The sequence below is a fragment of the Scomber scombrus genome, chromosome 22, assembly GCF_963691925.1.
Source record: "Scomber scombrus chromosome 22, fScoSco1.1, whole genome shotgun sequence".
NCBI classification, from domain to species: domain Eukaryota; kingdom Metazoa; phylum Chordata; class Actinopteri; order Scombriformes; family Scombridae; genus Scomber; species Scomber scombrus.
In genome coordinates, this window is record NC_084991.1 from 4,953,981 (window position 1) to 4,967,015 (window position 13,035).

Below are 13,035 nucleotides of genomic sequence, written 5' to 3' on the forward strand. Positions count from 1 at the left end.
TATAATCTTTCATACTGTGATGCTGCAGACTCAGCAAACATTTTACAGAGGGCGACAAGCCAAGTCAACCCAAACAAGTATAAATCTTATAAATGTTGTGATACAATGAATTATTTTGACTTGATTGAATGACCTATTAATATTTTACAGAAAAGGCCTTTTTTTCTTTTTGTGACATGACAATCAATCAATCTGATGGTTTCAGGAGTTGGACTCTGATTGAGTTTTAGGATTCAGAATGCTTCAAACAAACTAGTTCATACAACGTGTCATTCAATGATAACGGTTATAACTTCTGAACAGCCTGCTGTCATTGACACTTGTAAGATGTGAAGACTACAAGTGGGGACAATGTCCAAATGATGGCAGAAGACATATGAAGAATCAAAAAACTTGAGAAGTTCAAATTGCCTACTGTCCCACCTCCATACACCAGGCTTATCCCTGTGTAAATGAGCATGACTGTCAAAGTTTCAGTAACAAAAAGTTACAAAGATTGTTGAACATATCCCCTTCAACTCCAAAGTCTAGTGTGACTGTCGAAATGTTTAAAACACCTCTGACGCTGACAGAAACAGACATATAAAAATGACAATTTGTTTCATGTTGGAATTATTTTTTTGGCGAGCAACAGCTGGAGCAGTGACTGTGCACTGCATCAGGACATCTTGTCATTATATGAAGGTTGCAGAGTTTAATACCGTCATAATTTTCCCACAGAACAAAACCTGTTCTCAGTGTCCCCTTTTTGGCAACACGCCCTATAACCTGAGACACTGGACAGAAGCACTAGGCGGATGGATGAACTGCCATATATCAAAAAATAGCTCCAATGTGCAACAGCTAATCACAAAATGTAGTGTTTAGTGTACAGGTTTAACAAAGAAGATACTATGGGTTAAAAGAGCTGATGGTAGACGTAGCCTATATTTTCACATTGGTAGGCAGACAGCTAACCTGGCTTTGAACAGTCTCTTTCCAAAATGTTGAACTATTCTTTTAATGCAGGTAAGCAGCTGTGGGCACTACGGATGCTTTTTGATATAGCTTTGGGGAGTCATATCAATATTTATGCAACCTCCATATGTTTGCTGTGCAGACTGCTCCTGCCAACCACCAGTTACAAAATGCTGTAATTGGCTCACTGATGGTTGCTGATTGCCCCATGGCTTATAGTGTCAGGAGAACCAATGAGGGTGAGCTTAAACCAGCAATCACCTAAATACTGAAGACACTGAAGATGAGCATTATTTTTCACCTTAATGAAAAAAGTGGGGACATATTTAGCATTCAAGTGTAAAGCAACACAAATAATGTTCTGACACGTTTCTACATATATTTCTCTATTGCTTTGCAGTTTATAAATATCTAACACTCTATGACAAACACTTTCCACAATAGATTGAGTCAGTAATGCAAAAAAAAAAAGATCCTTTTTGATGAAGTGTTCCTTTCAGCCAAGCTCTCGATTCAGTGCAGTGGTGCTTAACATTCAGCCTGATGATAGAGTGACTGAGCCTACGGATTACAGCAGCATGGGACCAAACAATCAATGGGGTATTGCTAATGATTGAACCAAATACCGGGTCAGAGGAAGAATGAATAAAATTGGATTATTCCAAACAATTCCTCTTGTGTGTTAGAAGTTGACTCTATACTAAGAATTATGTGTAGAAACATAAACTTGAAGGCACTGTTGGTCTGCTTTTAGCCACAGCTTCCACATCAAATTTTCAGTCTATAGGGAAACCTAGATCCTCTTTGTGTCATTATTATAAAAGAGTTTCCCCTTCATATGGTGTGAATTACACTGGTACATGCACAGCAGGTCCTCTAGGCAGATAGGCCCATTCAAATGGCAATTAAAAGTAAAAAAAGGCACTTAATCAGCTTTTTTATGACTCTATGATACAGAAACCATGTGCATATAAATTGCTGCTTTCAGAAGATTTCGGTTTCTGCTGACTCGCACGCCTCTGTCTCATTCTCTGGAGATTTACCACGTAAAGGAAAGCAGCGGCCAGGGCTTTTTTATTTCTTCTCTTGCTCCCCAACCTGAATGGAATTGGTCCCAAGAGCTATCAGCGTAAATTCAGAAGGTAGACGACGGAGCAATTTGCTCATAAATCACAAAAAGTGCTGTAATTCTGAGTGGAGGCAGCTGCAAGAATGTGGAGGTGGGTGAGAGGAGATAGCAGAGCTGGTTTGCTACAGTTTACTCTAACAATAATACTAGCGAGGGCATTTTTACTGTACCGAGCCAAACACACCTACAGCATCAACACTGCACTGATGCCTGTGACACAAACTTCCCTTGTGCATAATAGCTTTATGGCAGTTCCAACACTGTGTGAACTGACTGGAGCAGCTGTGTTGGAATGATATGCATCGTAAACAATTATTCTCATTTTTTCACATCCTCTCCAGGTTTTATTCTGTATATAAACTTTGATCAATCAGATACTATAAAAGCAGTTATCATTCATCACAGAGATCACCCTAAATTGTGGCTATTAGGATTTTAGCCCTAGTGGTGTCTGATTTAGCCTTGTATCGAGCCATTACCTCCTGTCAGCATTACAGCATTTTTAAAGTCCCCCTTCAGTCAAAAATGTGTTGATTAAGGAGACATCTGAGTACAGTCAAAGTGCAGTAATGACACAATGAATTCTACTCCCAAACTCTCTGCATTACAAGACTTTGTGTCCCTTGTTCTACATATGTGGACCCATGAGCATGCACCAGCACATGAAGGATAGACCAAGGAAAGACACAAACTGGATTGTGCGTTGTGAGGATGTACACTGACATACCATGGAGGAAGAAGAAATGGCAACTGCAGAATCATTCATTCATATTCCATGCTGCTTATCCTACAAAGGGTCACGAGGGGGCCAGAGTCAATCCCAGCTGTCATTGGGCGATAGGCAGGATACACCTTGGACAGGTCGCCAACTGTATCTATTGCTAGAATACACACTCTTGTACATTCCAACTGCTTCTGCCTAGGTACCATTATATAATGCTCAAGCTTCTATCACTAACCAGTCATTCACAATGGCATAGCCAGCAAGGTGCTTGTCATCAGATGGTCAATCTGCTGAACCATCAGTGTAGAGAAGCAGATCAGAATTAAGTATCAGTGTCTGCAGCAAATCTGGTCTTTCAGATGTGTTCATTTAAAAAATAGCAAGGCAATCATGCTCATTTTTTTTGCCCTAATCAAAGGAAGGAGAGTGGTTAGATTTGAGGAGGGGAGTATTTCAAAGATATTTGGGAACTGAAAAGAATGATAACCTCCTATCCTGAACGACATGCCGAGTAGCAGTATGTCTTCAAGAAGTCAAATTAAACTGCAAAGTATGGTTTAGATTTGCTATTACCTGTCATTTGCCTTCACCATTTCAAGTGTTTAGGCTTTTTAATACTGAATGACGAAGATGCATGACAGAGTTCAAATCCAAGTACAATGGGTGAAGATTTTTCTCAATCCTGGTGGTGACTGAAGCCACTTATTTAAGGCAACCTAGAATGCCAAGGACCGCAGGTGAAAGTCAAGACGTGTAATATGCAACAGGCCAGTAATGAGAGCCATGTTTCTGCACCAGGATACCTGTAGCACAGCCATCCCTGTCATGATCAAGCATGTGAAGTGGCTGAAGATAATACATCAACAGGTTGTCAACCTATTTGAGAAGGGTGCTTTCCCACTGGAAACTGGAGATCTTCCAAATCTTATTTTACCACTGTTGCTTACACCTTCATACTCTACAAATCCCTGGACTAGTATGGTCCAACAGTATTGTTTACTTTAAAAGATGAACGCAAACAGAAACTGGCTATTTGGATGCAAAAGAACTGAATGTTGCATAGACACACTGACCGTGTATGTTGGAAGGTTGTGATTGAATTAGTGTCTGGCACAATTGGAGCTGCAGGTACTACAACATTATTGATGGCTTGTGAATCCTGTACACATTGCCATTCATCTAGATGACCTGGTTTTGGAATAGCAGAATAGAGTAGTGTTGGATGGGCTGGTTGTTTGAACCAACAAGACTTGATCTATTAGTGACTGAGTCACTGGCTCAAATCCATCTATTGCCTTCTGGGGCAAATGATACTGTTTAATTGTAGACATCATAGCATGAGCTTTGAGTGTCACTTGGTGAGATAGAGCAGACTTTACAAATTCCATATGGTTCTTTTGTTAAGTCCATAAAATGGCAGGAACCTCTGGTAGCTTAGATGGGGGTCCATATTGTACTGATAGAGGTGGCTGTTGCAATACTATACTCTCTCTGGCAGGATCATTTGTTCACCTAGGTCTAACACAAGTACAAGTACATGTACCGGGACAAATGATCACCTAGGCTTGTTACAGCCTGAATTTGAGAGAATTTTTTCAATGACTGGAATCGGGCCATCATCTTTCCGATATGTTTTGATTTGTATCCTGGTGTCACTGCTACAGTAATATGTGGACATGACTCATTCTCTTTAAACAATGTACTGTGTGTGTCCGATAATTGGACTGGTAAAGCACACTATAAGACAGGTCTCATAGCAGACATCAATAATGCCAACATTAGTGATATTTTAGCAACTTGAAAATATGTTACATATCAAAATCCAGTGAGTTCAGGCAATACAAACAGTCAATGGTGGATTGTAAGAACTGAAATGATTGCAGGTCATCAGGAATGGTTAGAAAACACACTGTACTATGACTGCATCTAAACCTTCAATGGTTACAATAGTTTTAATACATGGGCTCTGCTGTAGCTTTTACTGCTGCAATGGCAGCTCTACTATCATCCAAAATATCAACCTCAGTTGGCATAATTGGATTTTACTGCTGCTTGTAATTTAGGTTGCTGCTCTGATTCTGTCTCTCCATGGCCTCCATAAGCCTGATTGTGATTTTTTTATGAATGTTTCTTGTTCTCAGATCTTTTTTCTCGGGAAAGAGATCTAAATCTCATTGAGGATGCCTGATTAAATAAAGATAAAATTAAAGTGAGAAATTGTCTTTTCAGCTGTTAAAGTCACTATATCAATGATAATAGATGATAAAATTCTGTTGTAAATCACACATAAATCATGTTAAATAAAAGAAGTCTAAATACATTAGACTATTTATATAAAACTAGATTACCTTTGCACTCCTGAGCTCTTGTATATTTCCATGTTAAATTTCAGTGATTTACTTTTACTTTGTACTTTGTACTCTTTGACAACTAACTATTTTATGTCAAGCTTTTAGTAAAAACTGATCCACAAATTGCCTTTCTCTTTGCTCGGGTGTTTTGTGTTTTTTTAACTACACATTTTCTTATAGTTGCTGCCTATAAGCATACATTTAAACCAGGCAATATAAACCTCACAGCAGTACTCAAGACTAACTACCATCACTCATTCATCCATTGCTATACTGTCATTCATTAAAGGTTCTCCATTATAACAAGTATAACACAGTCATTTTAAATGCTGTTACTGTACGTGTAACTAGTTACTCCCCAACTTTATTTCTTTTTCCCTTTCAATCTCTCTGTCTTCCTGCTGTTCTCTCATCCTTCCCACAGCTCCACCCACCAGACTGTGTGTGATTTATGCCTACATCAGTCATTCCAACTTCCATCGCAGAGGTGCACGCATCAACAAAATCAAACCTCTAGTGGTGATGTAATTCAACCTGGCTATGAATACCTGACAATGGGTGGACTTTTTCACCTTCACATCAGCACTTTTGTTCCACTTTTTCTCACCATTTCTACACTGATTCATTGATCCTGTCGCAATTATACAACTTCACAATTATATCAGCTATTGATTATTTCATAATCTTATGTTTTCAGTTAGCTGTGCTTACAGCTTTATTTAAACAAGAAAGGATAAAGAAACCTTCTCTACACTCTCTCTAGCTCCTTTTTCTGGAGTACGGCTCCACTCAGCCTGCAGGACCCAATGGCCTGGTTTGGCACACCTGTGACTATTGCCTCCTCTATGTAACATCATTACTTTATTTACTGTTGCTTTCCAACCCTTAGTCTGCCAATTCACCACACTCTTTGTATGCTGAAGAAGTGTGTGGCTTGTTGTAGGAAAACATGAACAGTCAAATCTGGCAAGGGCTCCTTACCTCCCCCTCCACACAACTAGATAACCTGCACTTCACTTTCCTGGACATTTTATAATGGCTGCTTTGGTATTATTGCTCAATCAATCAGTCAGTGTTTTATTTGTAGGAATTTACCATCTTCTTTAAGACCGGGAGCGAGAAGTCAGAGATCCTCTCCCGAACGCTAGAAGGGAATCTCTCCCCACACTCGCACACACTCTCTCATGTGTTTGAAATCCCAGGCTGGATTTCCTCTGTTGGGGTCTGTCATCATCTTTGAAAGTCACAGTTTCCTCAAATGACTCATGTGAGGAATCACTCTAACCCTAACCCTAACCCATTTTCTCTGCTTCCCTACTATTCCTGCAGGTATTTTAGGGGAAAACAGTGACTCATAGTGTGATTTTGTCTCTGCTGGACTATTAGCAGAAGGATCTTCTTGCTGTATCTTTGGTAGTTCAGTGTCTTCTGGTGAATTTGGGCTTATAGTGTCATTTAGTGGGTGATTCTCTGATTCAGGGTTAACCTCACAGTACCGCATTAGACACAAAACACATACGGACACATATATGCAGACAGTATCAATAAATCCTGTTGAATCTTGTTCTAGTCTGCTTTATTTTTAGCTTTTATGTTTTTTATGTCAGCGGTGGCAATTTTAGAATATCCACTTATTTCCTCATGATAAATGAAACCCTTGTACACTTTATCAGCGCTAAGATCTCTGAAGCCAGAAGCTTTTCAGATTCTCCTCTCCCTGTAGACACAGACCCACAGATATCAATTACACAAAAATAAGCCTCCAGCTTATCTATCAGAGCGTTCTCCTCAGGGTGAATTTCATCAATTTTATCTGTGTCAGATCACAACCCAAAGCTTTTCCAGAAAAAACAGTCAACCACCAAGAGGGGAGCTTCAAATTTACTAACTGACCACTGACAGCAGCTTTTAATTTAACCTGTTTCAGACAACACATCAAGTTAAACCATTTCTCAGCTTACTTGTTTTCTCTCTATTTGCTACATATTACAAATTGATCAGTTTTGACTCATTTCTGTTTTCTGTGCTCTGGTGCTGAATGCAGCGAAGTCTGCTTGACTGCCACTGCACTGTGTGGTTGGTTTTTCGACCACTGCCCGGGTACACAGACAGGCTTCACATTCTCTGACCTAACAGCATGTTCAGTGACACCCTGGAAGTCTCAGTAAATGCAATCAAACGTCTTAATTTTTTAGCTCAACTGATATCTCTGAGCAGAGTGGTACAAAACCTGGATTAACTGATGTTTTGTTCTTGTGTGAAACAAGTAGAAACAAGTAATGAACACAACATAATGTCAGAAAGTAGTTACAAATGTTCATAATAAATGCAACGTCTTTAAATGTAACATTTTGTCCAAATCCAAATATATTCCGTTTATTTTTGACACACACACAAAGAAGCTTAAAATGTCATATTTGATAAGCTGCAATAAAACATTACTGGTATTCTCCCTTTAAAAAAATTAGTTTTTCAAAATAATTGCTGATTGATTTTCTGACAACCGACTGATCAATTAACCATCACAGCTATAATTTTTACCCTCCAGTTTTCTGCAGAAATAAGCAATGAAAATAAAACTATCCAAAAAAAATGATGATTGTTGTTTAAAATTGCTGTTTTATCACATTCATATCTACAGAACCAATGTGTTTATGATTAATTTGTGTACATGAGCACAACAAAGTGTTCAAGAGCACAAAGTGGCTGCTTAATTTTGCTCTAAAATTGCACCAGATTGATGCATTTAACTTTAAAATATGGAACATTTTCCTACAGGGGAGCATGTCCCCAGACCCCTCCCATCACAGTCTCACAAAATCCTATGAGAACCACTGTTTGTTACTGTAAACTTATACATGATGACTGCTAATGCACTTGAGATAACTTTTGTGGGGCGGGCAACACTAGCTGTTGAATGTGTATGTCACAGAGAAACTGACGCCATCATTTGTTTGTGTATCAAAACTCTGAAGGTTTGATACATTTACATACATCAACTTGTCAGATTCTCCCCAGACACTGAAATCTGATCTTATTCAGATATCAGATGTTCACAACTAAATTGCAGAAAACATACACAGTTTCTTTATGATCTTGTCAAACACAGACATGGCAAGGCAGAGGAAAATAAAATGTTACCATGCTAGTTTACCTTGTTAGTGCTGTTGAGATCCTTCTGGCAATGCCAATTTATTATGGAAATCCTGAGTTTGTCAATTCATAAATATCAGGAGCCTTGGATGTTTTATGCAAGAAGATTTATTTGATGCTTTATTAATTAAGGAGACATCTGGATACAAGTCAAAGTGCAGTCCTGACACAATGAATGCTGCTCAACGTCTGCTTTTAAAACTGTCTGCCTGCCTAGTTAAACTTTCAGATGAGGATTAGCATCTCAGACAGCCTTTGGATCAGACAAAATATAACACCCTGAAGAGAAGTACAGCTTGATCCAAGAGAGGACAGCTGGCTGAAATACTGATATATATTCATTCCTACACAGATATGGTGAACGTGTTAGCAAACAGGTGCCTATTTACACATCCAGCAGACACACAGCAACATTAGGATTCATTTGGAATTGTGTTTCTTGCCACCTGAGGATTGTAAATCCAGTATTGGCTCTGTTTTGGTGTCAATTACCTACTGAGGGAAATATCTAGCTCTTTAGCAGCTAAATGCTCCATTATATTCACCGGCTAGTTGCTAACTTTGCTTGTCTGCTTGGTAGGTAGCCTACAATGGATTTAACAGAGCATAAAACAGCTGCTTGCTGCTGGTTGTAAAAGGGACTGATGCTAAAACACTGTAAAACTGACGAGAACTGCCGATTGACTTGGGTGCTCAAGCCTGAAGATCTCAAACCATATTGTTTTTGTGTTGTGGTGTGAGAGACATGAGGTTTTGACCATTGATTGAAAGTTCTGTGCAAGTGCTGCCAAAGAAATATGACCCCAATTGGCCTGATGGTGGCACTATAACAGTGAACTTTATGTTTTGGCCTTGGCTTTTGAAGTCTTATAAGCAAAAATTTTTTGGGGTCTTGTGTTATGTATATGTGTTCTGAATGGCTATGATTGAAGATTAAGTGTAAAGGCTGCTGTCATAGCCTCCTCTTGACTGCATCCTAGATCTATATCCAAGAACTGTTTTGTGTGTCTTTGTAGTATTTGATACTATGAATGGTGTGTCCTGTGTGTCCAGGCGAATCCATCCATACAAACCAAGCCAATTTGTGCCTATACAGATGATTCCGCCATTTTTTTGAAAAACACATTTTTGACATCTTCTCCTAATCTGTAGGTCTTATTGCTACTAAATTTTCTGTGGATCACGATTGGACCAAGCTTATCAAAAGATGTACAAAGACTGTTGATATCTTAATTACTTTTCAAGATATTGACCTTTAAAGGGCTCAGCTTAGCACATAAATAGACCAAAGTCAACAACCATTGGGCCAATCATCACAAAACTACATATCCACAGAAGTACCTGAAGCATGCTCTGAACATTTTATTAAACTGGCCAGTAGGGGTCACTACAAATGCAAAACAAATTGGCACGACATAACACAAAATAGACTTATGAATCAGAAATTGTTTGTCCAATCATCACAAAACTTGCAGGATGTGCTTTATAACAATGTTGGATCACATGTGTAAAACTACTACATATAGAATTATGTGTAAGGTATTGTATTGGCTTCTTAAAAGTGAAATGGAAAATGGCTAAAGTGCAACAACTGACTAAGCAAGAGTGAACACCTGTGAAAACTGTTGCATTGCAGTAAAAGAAACTGGGGGCTGCAATGACAAGGTGTCCAGGGTCCAGGCCTTTAACCTGGCCAAGAGGTTAGCACTGTTTCAACAACAGTCATAAGCAGCTAATTAAACCACAGTACTGGGGCTAAGAGCCGCTAACACAGCCCCAGCTACCAGGTGATGGACGGAGGGATCGATGCAGCGGACAAGTTCAGCTCTGTTGGGTCAATTTATTGGTCCATCAGTGAGCCTGGGGCTGCTCGACTGACGACCGAGACATTTCAAGGTGCACCTGGCTGCTCCTTAAGTTAACTACGTCGCTCATCAGACACAGTCCCACAGGCGAGCAGTTTTATGGACCCTGAAATAAAGTTAGTTTATGAGGCTATTTCCTCTTTATGTGGAATAATCGTGTCAGTAAGCAGTCAGAGCAGCACAGAATTTTAATACATGATCTTAACAGCAGCTCCTTTGAATATGACCTGCAAATGGTCCAATCTCTCAATGACTATTAGCTCATCATCCGTCTGGCTACTCCAAGTCTTCCTCCCAGGACAAAGGAGTAAATCATCATGTGAACTGAAGTCAGCTACAGAGTAGACTGGTTCAATTTACAACCAGTAATGGTTACATAACAGGTGGAATATGGATAACTTCCCTCAAGAAGATATATATGTCTTAAATTAATTAGAGAATTCATGATGTGCTTTTTGTCCACCCTCATCAAGTAGTGTGGTATGAATGTAAATGGTTCAGTATGCTTGAAATGAACCACATATGTGGAACCACATCTAAAGACAAAATGGTATATATGTGTTCTGAATGGCCACAACTGAAGATGTGTTGTGTGTCTTTGTAGTATTGATTATGTGAATGGTACAAATGGAGATAATGGTGCAGTCTTTCGTTGAAGTTATTCATGGTGTTGCACTTGTTAGTAAATTAGTAAAGTGACCCAAGGAGTTAGGTGAAGAATGACAACTGGCCAATTGCTACATGGAGTGGGTGCGATTTTCGGAAAGGTGTTTTAAAAAGGTAAAAAAATTGTTAGATGCTGTTCTGGTTTGCATGTGCTTTAAATGAAGTTTGTATGAGGTCTTGTCTGACCACACCTGGAAGCAAAAATGTTAATAGCTGTTCAAAAAGGTTACAATCAAATGTGGAGCGAAAAGCTTTCCACCATAGTGAGGGACAAGACATGATTATTGTTGAAATGAGTATGGCATACACTTTTGAGCAATCTTTCTTGGAAGGTATTCATGGTGTTGCACTTAACGAAAGGTAATGGAAATACTTGCGAGAAGAATTTTTAAAAAGAATTTGAGAGAGAAGTTCAAACCGTGCCTAGCTTCTCATTTCCATAAACCTGGCCAGTGGCTTGTTAAAGTGCTTGCTCAGCATGCTTGCATGATCAACTCACACAGGCAAATAAAGATTAGATGAAACACTGAGCTAAAGAACCGTTGTTTTTGAGAGAATAAGTTAGCAGACTAGAAAGTGTGACCAAGAAAAAAAGTCAAACTACCTAATAATTGTATCCATTTTGTTGTTGGTTCCAAGAGAATTAGACCGTGTAAGGCCCATGCTTTACTATAAAGGGTTACTCTAATGATACTTTGACAGTATATGTGGTTCTTTGGCTCCAGGGTTCACACAATCAAACAAAACATGTCTGCTTCCAGACCATCTTTGTCCTTAAAATTCGTCTATAGGACACACATGAATCATCCTCTCAACAACAGCCCTTATCTCACATGCAAACTGATCCTTAGACACATGAAGCTGGATGTTAGCTCAGACCGGATGGACATTAGTCACCACAATGCCAGCCTCCTCCTGCATTAACAGTTGAATCTTCGTCATATCTCAGCATCCTGCGAGCAGAGTATACACATTTGTGCAATAAAGGATTTTATCTTAAGATAAGAGATACTGAGTTACACTTAACATCTATTTCAGGAACAATTAAGTAATAAGCAGTCCCACTGATGGATTCTGGGTCATTAATCAGTGTGTGGAAAGGTTTTAGAGAGAACATTAGGCTCAACTCAGAGTGTTTCCCCAATGAAACCTATTCCTCTTTGCCAGATCTAAGATAAGATATATTAAATATATATCTATATCTATATATTAAAATCCATTATGAGAGTATTACACTGTATGTGTTCTGCTGCCACAAGAACTAAATAGTCAATGAGTGACAAGTTGAAAGCATCCCCTGACAATTTTATAGGAAAAATAGACCATGAACCAAATCCAAAACCAAAATCTGTCCAGCAGCCAAGAATTACCAGTATCTCTGAACTATGATAAGAAGCATGACAAGACAGTCTGTAATATGATAATATGCTACCAGCCAAGAAACCCATTGTGACCACTTTCAAAGCCTGTGTGCAAGTGTGTGACTGATAAACAGAATGAAGAATTAGCTGCACTTGAAAATGGACAAACAACAAATATGTGAGATTGATGTTCTACTTTATTGAAACAACATATTTTGTGGTTCACTTTTACAAGAGAAAAAGCCTCAGAGATGATGACTGTCATATCCTTGAACGAGTAGTACCTTTCCCAATAAAAGTAGTCTGATAAATGTTTTCTCATTTTCAAAAAGTCTTTATCCGAATCGGGCCATTTAGATGAATAGATGGGTAAATGGTTGGTTGGTTAGTGTCCAAACAGTTAAAGTCCCCCTCCAGTCAAAAGTATGTTATTCTCCTTGTTCCTTCAATTTGATGTTTAGGCTTCACTGTGCAGAATGATGTACGTGCAGAGTTTGACACTTGAAGGCTGTTTTTACATTTTTACATTACATCTGCAGGAAGTAGAAAGTATCTCTATATCCACCTTAAATCTGAGTTTAAGGGGCACATTGACAAGCATGAGGAGCCAATGGAGGGCCAGTATGCAACTTGCATGAGTTTGGCAACTTGAAGCTCACTGAGAATTGATTTTTCACACAAGTTTAGACATCTAAATTTAAACTTTTGAAATGAAACATATTTCCATATTTATAAAGTCTGGATTTTTAATGAGGGAGTAGGAGTAGGAATAGTCATTTTAAGGATTTTAAATTAGGTAACAGGAAAAACAAGGAGTATCTTATATGTC